Below are 11,661 nucleotides of genomic sequence, written 5' to 3'. Positions count from 1 at the left end.
GGCTATATGCAAATCAGTCTGTCCCTGGCCCAGTGCATCATGGGAACAGGGCAGACTAAACTACCAAGCCAATTCTTCACCAGAAAGGAGACAAGCTACCGGGGACCGGTTTCTGGCATTTCAGCCGTCTTCGGCCCGGCTTGCTTGAATCCTGATGGTGCAGTGAGAAAGGGACTCATGTCTGAGTATACCCTGCCACACCTATAGTGGCCAAAAACGATTCAGAAAAGGGGGTGGTAATGAACAGAGTGTCTGAATTAAGCAGACCACTCTTACCCAGTCCAAAGATCAGGGCTTGATCCATCACCGTTATTTATCTCACTGCACCATCCCAGCTCAGAACCTGGCTATATGCAAATCAGTCTGTCCCTGGCCCAGTGCATCATGGGAACAGGGCAGACTAAACTACCAAGCCAATTCTTCACCAGAAAGGAGACATGCTACCGGGGACCGGTTTCTGGCATTTCAGCCGTCTTCGGCCCGGCTTGCTTGAATCCTGATGGTGCAGTGAGAAAGGGACTCATGTCTGAGTATACCCTGCCACACCTATAGTGGCCAAAAACGATTCAGAAAAGGGGGTGGTAATGAACAGAGTGTCTGAATTAAGCAGACCACTCTTACCCAGTCCAAAGATCAGGGCTTGATCCATCACCGTTATTTATCTCACTGCACCATCCCAGCTCAGAACCTGGCTATATGCAAATCAGTCTGTCCCTGGCCCAGTGCATCATGGGAACAGGGCAGACTAAACTACCAAGCCAATTCTTCACCAGAAAGGAGACAAGCTACCGGGGACCGGTTTCTGGCATTTCAGCCGTCTTCGGCCCGGCTTGCTTGAATCCTGATGGTGCAGTGAGAAAGGGACTCATGTCTGAGTACTTTTCTGAATCTATTGTGCAGGGAGCGGACATTTTGTTCGAGATTGTCCTAAAAAGCCAAAGACTGCATTGGCGGAAAACGCCACGCGCCGCCAGTAAGTGGGTTTGGACTGGTGGTCGCAGAAACAAATTCAACTCCAAAGGATCATGCATTGGCCAATACCATTCAATCGGCAGCTCCTCATTTGGTGATTTCAGTGACCTTGAGTTATCGAGAAAGAAGAGAGAAACAAATTGCAGTTATGATAGATTCTGGAGCAGTGGGAAATTTCTGCGATTTGCGATTTGCAGAAAAGATTGGGATACGAGCGATCCGGAAGGAAAAGAGTGAGCCGGTTAGAGCAGTTGACGGCACAAACCTATCATCAGGCCCCATAGTGAGTCATACAGAACCAGTGCAGCTAGAAACTGCTGAAGGACATCAAGAGATTCTTCAATTCAATTTAATTGAGGACCCTCAATTTCAATTAATCTTAGGGTTACCATGGCTCACCGAACATAATCCAATTATAGATTGGGCGGCAAGAACCATTACTTTGAATTCAAGTAACTGTAAGGAAAATTGCTTTTATAACTGTAATTTCAAGATGGAACAATCCCCCGCTTATCACTTAAGTAACACTGAGAAATTAGTCTGTGTGATTGATACTGTTACGTTACCTGAAAAGTATCTAGGATTTCAAGATGTCTTCAATGAAGTCGAAGCGAAGAAGTTGCCTCCCCACAGGGAGTATGATTGCAAGATAGATTTTGGAACCAGGAGTAAATTTACCCTGCAGCAGAATCTATGCTTTAACTGAACAAGAAGACAAGCACTTGAAGGAATACTTAGAGTATTTAGAGAATGGGTTCATTCGACCCTCTCAGTCCCAAGTCTCTTCCCCTTTATTCTTTATTTCAAAGAAGAGTGGGGAATTATGCCCTTGTATTGATTACAGAGCAATAAACCGGATAACCATCAGGAATCGCTATCCCTTGTCCTGAGGGGGAGTTGGGAGCAAGCGTCATTCTGCTCCTGTGTCGCTGGCCAGTTCCAAGGAGAAGAGCTGGTTCTGACACAGTGACAACGTATGGCAAAAAAGACGAGAGGTAGCATGTCCTCCCATTTACGATATTCTAAGTTTAGTAGTTTATTTAATGCGGTTTTAAGGGTGGCGTTGTACCTCTCAAGGAGGCCATACGTCTGGGGATGGTACGCTGCTGTACGGAATTGTTTGATTTTAAGTTGCTGGCATACCTGTTTAATGATCCGGGAAACAAAAGGGGTCCCCTGATCAGTGATAATCTCTTTGGGGAAACCTACCCTTGAAAAGAAAGAGATCATTGCATAAATTGGAGGACATGCTACCTCTTGCTCTTTTTGCCATACGTTTTCACCGGCAAAAGAGCACGGGGTACTCACCATTCAAACTCCTGTATGGGAGCAAACCCCGGACCCTGCTGGACATGGTTAGAGAAGAATGGGAGGAAGAAGAGAGTGAGGCCAAACCCCTCCCAGAGTATGTGTGGAACCTAAAAACCCATCAAGCACAGATCAGGAACATAGTTATGGCTCACTTAGCTGCCTTTTTATTATACTGTCTTTTTTGTTTTTCCTGGACTTCTTATGACAGATCATTGAATGTGGGTGACATGGTCCTACTAATGATGCCGAGTTCCGATCACAAACTCATAGGTTAATGGCAGAGACCTTTTAAAATAACGGAAAAAATAACCCCGGTCACTTATCAGTTAGAGGTCGACCCCCACAACAAACAAAACACCCAGATTTATTATGTAAACTTACTAAAAAAGTGGCAAGGCCACATAAATACCCTAATGAGTACCACAGAAGAGCCTACCCCCTTATTTTTTTTAGAGCATAGACAGTGTTGTCCCAGGTACAGGAGGTATTTTCAACCATCCCAGGAAAAACCACCTTAGCACAGCACGAAATACATACCATTCCAGGGAAGAAGGTACAATTACGTCCCTATCGACTGCCTGAATCCCGTAGAGAGGCCATCGAACAGGAGGCGCAACAGATGCTACGCATGGGGATCATCGAACCCTCACATAGTGAGTGGAATTCACCTATAGTGATAGTACTTAAGCCTGAAGGATCGATACGTTTTTGCATCGATTTCCATGAAATCAAAAACATATCTCGTTTTGATGAATACCTATTACCCAGGGTTGACGAGATGGTGGAAAAGCTAGGCAAAGCAAAGTATATCAGCACCTTAGACCTGTGTAGAGGCTGCTGGCAGGTCCCTCTCCGAGAACAAGACAGGGAGAAAACAGCATTTTCCACACCCGGGGGCTTGTACCACTTCCTGGTGTTACCTTTTGGCTTACATGGGGCCCCCACCACTTTTCAGAGACTCATGAACCAGGTACTGAGACCCCGTAGGGATTTTGCTGCAGCATACATCGATGATATTATCATCTATAGTGATTCAGGGGAAGAGCACCTAGCACATTAAACTAGAGTAATCAAAGCTTTGAAAGAGGGGGGTAGACCATCAACCCTGCTAGAGCCATCTAGCTGGAAGATCAGTTAAATATCTAGGGTACCTACTGGGAGAAGGATACATTAGGCCACAGGAAGAAAAAGTAGCAGCCATCGCCCAGCTGGCCTTTCCCCCAACCAAAAAGGGTCTACGAGCCTTTCTTGGTATACTCGAATATTATAGAAGGTTCATTCTCTCATTCTCTTAAAGAGCAGGCGACCTCACTCATCTCCTTAGAAAAGAAAGGAAAACTGAAGTAGAACTGAAGAACCCCTCAGCCGCAGTACAACAAGCCTTCCATGACCTAAAGCAAGCCCTAATAACCAAACCTGTACTCCTCAGCCTCGACTATACAAAACCCTTCATATTGCAAACCGATGCCTCGGAGTACGGGTTGGGTGCTGTGCTTTCACAAGAATATACTAAGGGCCATGAGAAACCAGTCAGGTATATAAGTAGGAAACTCTACCCCGGAGAGAAGAACTATGCGGTAATTGAATAAGAGGCCTTAGCCAGTAAATGGGCTATCGAATCTCTAAGGTACTACTTGGAGGGAAGAGAGTTCACTCTATTCACAGACCATGCACCCCTGGAGTGGCTTACATGGAACAAAGGGCACAATGATCGGATCCTAAGGTGGTTCCTTGGATTACAGCCATTCAGATTCATCACATTGCATAAAAAAAGGACAAGCACAAACTAATGCTGACTTTCTATCGAGGTATCCCAGTTACCCCTTTCTTGTGAACAAGAAAGTAAGGAAAGGGAAATGTTGGAGAGGACCGGATAGGTATCAGAGTCCAACATACAGAGTGCAGGGGAAGACAATAAATGAGCTTCCTTCCGTGAGAATGTAACATTTTCGTTCTAAAGTGAGATAGTGCATTTCAGCCGCAAAGGCAGCAATTTCCTTGAATGGAAGATTGCTAGCACAGGAATCTAAATCAGGCTTTAGTAGCCTTGGAGGCAGTCAGTCTTTTATTAACATTCATGACCAACACAATGTGATCCATATTACTTCCATCTTGACAGAAATTATATACAAGCACAGGCCCCCACTGGAAGGTAGTGAGGACATTCAGATGCTGTCAAAGTCTTTTTAATGCATAAAGGAATGATTGTGAGCTTTACTTACCATATAAATTGGTCAAATGATGCTGTATGCCGTTAGACTGCCTTTTATTTTTCTTCAGCATCGGCAATGCAGAGCCATTCTGCTGTGAAACATTTCCGCTGCTGGTCATTCAGTATAATCTTCAGAGGGAGAAGTCCACTGTCAACACATTTACTATTAGCAGTGCAAAAAATCTTGATTTTTTTAAAGGGTAAACAGATCAATTCTATGGAGTCTGTATTACTGTGAAAATCAACAGCATGTTAGAAAATCAAATCTCAATTTGTGTTTTTAACCTCCCATACTTCTCTGCATCCCATGCCTCATTTGCTAACACTCTCTAAACAACTGTAGCATATACATTAGGACATAGATAAAGAGATCTTTTTGCTAGCCAAGTGGCAGCGTACCCATCTCACTTAATTTGTTTTAGGATATGGCACACCAGTAGCAATTAAGCCAGCTGATAAGTTAAGCAACGAATGGTTATGCTACAGTTAATGGGAATAATAAAAGCTATGAATAGCATGTTCACCATCAGCATTTTAGGCAATTCCTACTAGTTAAGCAATTGTGAAGTTGAGACTATTCTGCTCAAATTTACCTTCATACAAAATTAGAAGTCCCAAAAAATGCTCTAATTTCTTTAATCTTACCATCTTAGTTTTCATTTGAGCATCCTGTCTATCCTGCTACTCATTTCATTACCAAGAGATGCTGCTTGCCAGGCAACAGAGTGGCCCTCGCATCAGACAACATCTTTCTTTAGCTTTATGATGTCAGCTTGCTAGGCAGCAGATTGGCCCTCATGTAAGACAACATCTTGCTTTAGCTTTATGATGCCAAAGCACCTCTGGTCCAATTCTCCTTGTGGAAGCTGATCACCCAGGAGGATGAGATATCAAAAGTTATGCAGTAGGTTACTATCTGTATTCATGACTGCAAGGCAAGCAGGAGGGGGAATGGTAAAGGACTCTGAACCACTCAAAGCACTGGGGCCTTTTTGAAAGTGGGATGGAGATACAAAAACAGAGGTTATCCTTACCAACAATCCATCTTAAGTATCAGAGTCCAACATACAGAGTGCAGGGGAAGAAGTTAAATGAGCTTCCTTCTGTGAGAATGTAACAGTATGGTTCTAAATTGAGATAGTGCATTACATACGCAAAGGCAGCAATTTCCTTGAATCAAACATTGCTAGTGATGGAGCGAGGTGTTGAACAAAATTTTGTATACCCCTCATGCAGTCACTTTCTCATAACAGTAACGTGCACTAATCGTGTGGTTTGGAAAAATAATCAACATAGAGTAGAATGCACACATAAATACATGTGGTTAACTAATTTGCTTGTGTTGCAACTATAATCAATTAACTAAGTGATGTTGTGATGTCCAAAATTAATGCAGCAGCTATAAACTAACCAAAAGGGGCATGAATGTGCTTTCTGTTTGTTTATTTGTGGCGAAAACATGAAGACAGGTGAGCAAATCACTCATATGTGTTGCTTTATTTGCTAGGTAATAACTGAAAGGGATACCTTAGTAGGGGAGAGGTAAACAGAAGGGTTATAATTCAATAATTAACATTTGATTGTGTTTGTTTCTATAATAGTTCCCGTTCTGGCCTATGATGCCTAGAACAAAATGGAACTTTTCATATCTCTGAGATTGAAACGCTGTACGCACGCGCAGAGTGAAAAAAAAATTGTAGGTGAGCTCGAGATGACTATGCCTGTGCAGGATGGGTCAAGGACTTGCCTTGAAAGTCCAGTTGAGTGCCAACAAAATGAACACCCGTGTTGAAAGAATGTGGGAAAGAAAGCGAAAGCGAAAATTGCAATTTAAAGGACATGAGCGAAGCAGATACAATGTGGACAAAGACCGTTTCATTGAGCTGACATTGCGGAAATTAAACAATAAGATGATGAGGTTAGGTTCATCCACCCTTGTTATGACGGATCAGAACTGTTTAAGACCCCAAGTGTTTCAAATTTTAGATAGATTGTTTGGTGAAAAAGGGTATAAAAGTGTATGTTCGAACTTAAGAAAAAAACCTTTTATGAATTGCAGTGTATCCTGACATGCTGCTGGAGTGCTGATGTAATCCTGAGGCGTAAGGAATTTAAAAATGTTCTGAACTTAAACTTTATTTGAATGAGTAAGGAGACTTTAGATGAGGTTATTGAGCTAGAGAGAGTAGGGAAATGAACTTTGGGAACTAATAAAATATAAATGTATGAATTAAATACTTGCTTTCCTTAAATCTATTTGCATTAAACAAATAAATGAGTGAATAAACACAGGTCATGCTAGGAGAATCTCTTTAAATAAAAATTAGATAAATGAAGAATTAAGCTGGGCTTGTTCATCCTTAGCCTAATTTTTTACTAGCAGATCTATCGCCAAATAATGGTGGTGTGTCTGAATAAATTGTCTTGTTGATAAAACCATGGTAAAACAATTTAAATGGCAGATGTACATATTATAAATAGTTAGCTTAATTTAAACACTCCGCTATGATTAAGCATGTCTTCTTTGAAGTCTCATCAATCCATGAAGTAGGGAGAAGGTGTGTAAGAGTGACTCGCATTGTTATGGGTCCCACTGATGAGTGAATGCGTGATTTAATACTTCAGGGAAAAGTGATGAAGTTTTAGAAATTATTTCCAGAGTGGCGCTGCATCAGTAATTAGCTTGGTAGCAGAGCAATGGTTGCCACAGAATTAGCTAGGATAATGTATCAAGTGATGTATACAGGATTTGATGTACACAATTATGGCTAACACCTGTTGAGTTTGTATTATGTTATATGTAGTTCTGAAAAGGCTTCCAGAAAGGGTGGGAAGCTAGTTAGAAAAAAGGTTTCTGTTTCCAGATACCTGAGAGCCTAGCTAGAGGAAAGGACAGCCACTGCTCAATGTAATACAGGCCTGAAATGGGAGTTAAGACAGTTTTCGAACTGCAATACATCAGGAGTTGTCTACATGATTACATGTGTGTGCAATTTGCATTATATTGGAATGACAACCAGAAAGGTCAACACCAGAATGGTTGAACATCGCAGTAACTTTAGGTGCAAACATTCGAACACCAAAATGACAACACACTTTTTGGAAAAAGCACATACACCCAACGATATGCGCTGGGTGGTGCTGGAAACACAACCACCCCATGCTGACATGGAAAAGAAACTATTGGAAAAGGAGCAACGCTGGGTGTTTAAGCTTCGCTCCCATATCGTGGGATTGAATGATGACATTCCCTGGGGACAGTTTACATAAGAAATATATGTAAACATTATAATACCAGACCCAGCAGATGTGGAATTCACGAAGTCTCATGTATATAGTCTCAACCACCTTTGGGCGGTAACTGCACAATCAATGAATGAATGATCCACCACTGAAAGTTAAGATCCCTCTAAAAATACTGTTTTTTTCCAGCTAAAACTGACTATAAGACGTTGGTGACACTCCATACCTTTAGGAAGGGTGGCGTTAACGAACCGGAATAATCGGTTCAATTTATGAACTTTATTTCCATTTTTTTTAAAATCGGCGATTCAAAACCCTGACAATATAGCAAGCACTTTGTAGATCACCATAAATTAATTTAGAAGTGTCAAACTGCTGTAATAGTCGTGTTGGACACCTAATCTCGACTATTTACGAAGACCGACACTCCTAAGATGGCCGCCACGCAGACGGGCGGAGAAATACACGCTCTAGCTTACGCAAAGGGCGTTTCCCTCGACAGCGCGGGGCAACCGCGACTGCCTTCAGCATTTAAACTACTCGGAACCTCCAGTCCGATAACATCCGGACCGGAGGGAGAAACAGTAGGTGCCTGAATACAGGAGGTAACCGGAGCACAAGTAAGTGGAATAGAGCGCGAAGGAATGCCGTTTTCAATACGGAGACACTGCCTAAGGAGCGAACAGTACTGGGGAACTTAACAACTCCATTTCTCTCTCATTAGAGTTGCGAGGATACCGATACCCCTCCGACTCCATGGGGCCCAGTTAGGTCTCAAAAGAAAGTATGTATGAGTGTGTATGATTGTTGAATGTATGGGTGTGACACTATGATAGGTGTTATGTTAAAAACCACGTTCGAAAATGCACGAAATCAATCACGTTTTTTGTGCATGAAAACACGGCCAATGAGTTCGCGTTCAAAATTCACAGAATACATCACTTCTGGAAAAAACTGTGTGTGATAACTAATGGGGCCAACCACCCCTTGAATTTTAAAGTTGTTTTCTATCTTTCAGGAACCACGTGTTTTTGGGAACAAAATACGTAGGTATAAATGCATGCACTTAACAGAGTTTGCTGCAGTTCAAAACCTTTTTACAAATATCTCATTGATAGAGTAAGGAGTGGCGAACACAGGGCTGGTCCCTGTGTAGTCCCGAAGAAGTGCTTGGGGTATGCACGAAACATGTCGACTTAGGAGTTGATAGGAACATCTGGACACATTAAGTTTAGGATAGCCTATCTCCCTACCCCGTTTTTAATACTACCACCTAGAGGCCAGAATAAAGTTTATTAGTAACCTACTGGGCAGGTAACTTTTAATTTCATCACATAGTCCACTCCCCACAAATACACATGCACCACACATAGTCCATTTAAGTGCTCCTACGTAACTCCGCAAGTCGTAGCACGCCCCAGCCCGTAGAGGACTGGGATGGCCCCAATGATGAAGCATGTCACCGTGGGGCAACCCCGGTGAGTGAGGGGACACCTAAAAAAAGGAACAATTTTTCCTTTTGTTACACATTAGACACTACTTCCAACAGCCAACCACATTGAGCAGTGGCTGTCCTTTCCTCTAGCTAGGCTCTCAGGTATCTGGAAACAGAAACCTTTTTTCTGACTTTAATGACTGGAGGGCGAGCCAAGCTATTAACCCTCTAACTCCCTTAGTTCTTTTCCTGGGAAGCTAGTTACTCTGTCTGCAGGCAGAGGAAGTGTGGCAAGTGAAGTCGCACATCGCAAAGACTGTTTCAAAAGTTTAGGGATTTTTCTAAAAAAAGGATAAATGCAAGATGGCGGCGGCGTTCTAGACCGCTGCGAGAAGCTCCGCTGACCAGTACCCCTTTGCAATGATGTGAGAGGTGCCGGTTGTGAAGTTCGGAGGAAAACAATCAGAAGACGTTGGCAAAACTTAATACGGGGTTAGCAGAATGAACAATAAAGCCTGATACAAGCATGATACAAAGTATTGCAATAACGCAAAGCCCAAAACTTACTCTCGGATTGTTTCCGACGGCTTTGAACCGGATGGAGGGGCTCCGTACTGAAGATTCGGTGGATATAACGGCGGTCTTGGTACTGCGATTTCGTCTGTCCTTTTTGTCCTCGCTCATTGGCTTCGCTGTGCTGAGATTTGCTGGACGCATCCAACTTGCTAAAGTCATTGCTAGTCACCACAATACAGACGACTCGCAAACTAGCCCTGTGGCCGTGATTGACCCTGCCTGCTTTCCCGGGGCTGATTCTGTTCATCAAGCGAGTACAAATGATATGGCCCCAAAGAACGCTGCTGCTACGGCTGCCGCTGCCGCTTCCAAAACCCGAGCGGCGAAGCAGGCTCTCCGAGATCGAGAGCTGGCGCTGAAACGAGCTGGAGCGCTAAGCTCTGAGGAGACCCCCGGCTCTGACATTGCTCAAGCTCCAGCTCCGGGGAAACAATCTAAATCCTCGAAGCAACTGCCGTCCACACCCGGACCGGGTCCCTCGGTGGTTGAACTCCTTAGGAAGACGCCCGCTTCTCTTCCCCCTCACCTGTCAACAATTACAGCGTCGACTACGGTGGATCGATCCATGGTGGCGGGCCCCTTCCCCCCCCGGACTGGAGACTGTAGGTAAGACTGGGAAAGTGCTGCCAGGAGGTGGTGCTCTCATGCCTGAGCGAGAGGGGGGATGACAGGGAAGCCTGACGCTATATCTGTAAATGGAGATTTGATTATCTCAGTAATAAATATAACTAATTACCCGCAGGTTACTGAGAAACAGCTGCCTGTGACCCGCGAAGGTACTGACTTACAGGCATCAGTTCGTGCTCTTTCTGCTCCTATCCCTACCCCTGTGGCTATTGTTTCTATTTCTGTACCTGTTCAGAGCTCGGTTCTGGAAGACCCCAATTTATTACCACCTCCAATAAACACACTGACAATGATTAATGAACCTGAGCCTGAACCTGAAACTGAAGCTAATGTTGAAGCAGTCACTCAATCTATGGTGCAAAATACAGAATGTCCAGATCCCAGGGGGAAGACATCTAAGGCACACAAGGACTGTACTATATCTGACTCGCTGGACACAGATAGAGACCCGTCTGATTTTTATTCAATATCTGAGGGACTTGATGATCTTAGGTGGTCACATGAGTCAGACTTAGAATCAGAGATCGATACTGGCTCTGATACTAGCGCAACGGAGAGTGACCATGACCCAGCCCAGGGTGAATCTAGGGGAGGTAGGAGAACTGTACGGAGGAAGAAAAGGACCCACCATGGTGCATCAGGACTATTGTGGGATTATTCTCCAGCACCAGCCCTTAATTCTCAGGAGCATGCCTCCATATCTCAGCCTGAGTCATCCGTCTCTTTAGATCAACAATGTGCTACACTGACTAATGTAATGGATACAGTTCTCCAAGCGATCGCCTCCCATCGGGAACAGACCTCAAGGGATGGTCGAAGGGCACAACTAGCATTACATAAGGTACAGGGCATAGTCCGAAAACTCTCAAAATCTGTTGCGGCTTCTAATGTAAGAATGACGGAGATGGAAGACCGCATAGTGAGTAACGAAGCAAAAGCCACAGTTACTCAGGAACGAGTGGAATCCCACGAGGAGGAACTAAAGGATGTTAGATGGAAGTTGGAGGACATGAAAAATCGTCTTCGACGCAATAATCTTCGCGTCCTTGGAATTCCTGAAAAAAGCGAGGGCGAGGATATACGTACTTTCATTATCCAGCTATTTAAAGATACACTCCCGGATCTTGCCTCTTGGAATTGGGATATGGAAGTGCAACGAGTCCATAGAGTTCCATCTACCTTGAAGGCCTCTTCACCGCAGGGGAGATATCCCCGTGCAGTGTTGGTATATTTCATAAACTTTCTTCTCCGCCAGGCCATTGCTGACAAAGCAAAGCCCGAAGCT

Source organism: Lissotriton vulgaris, chromosome 6 (assembly GCF_964263255.1).
Source record: "Lissotriton vulgaris chromosome 6, aLisVul1.2, whole genome shotgun sequence".
In the NCBI taxonomy this organism is placed as follows: domain Eukaryota; kingdom Metazoa; phylum Chordata; class Amphibia; order Caudata; family Salamandridae; genus Lissotriton; species Lissotriton vulgaris.
Note: the sequence above shows the minus strand (reverse complement) of the source record.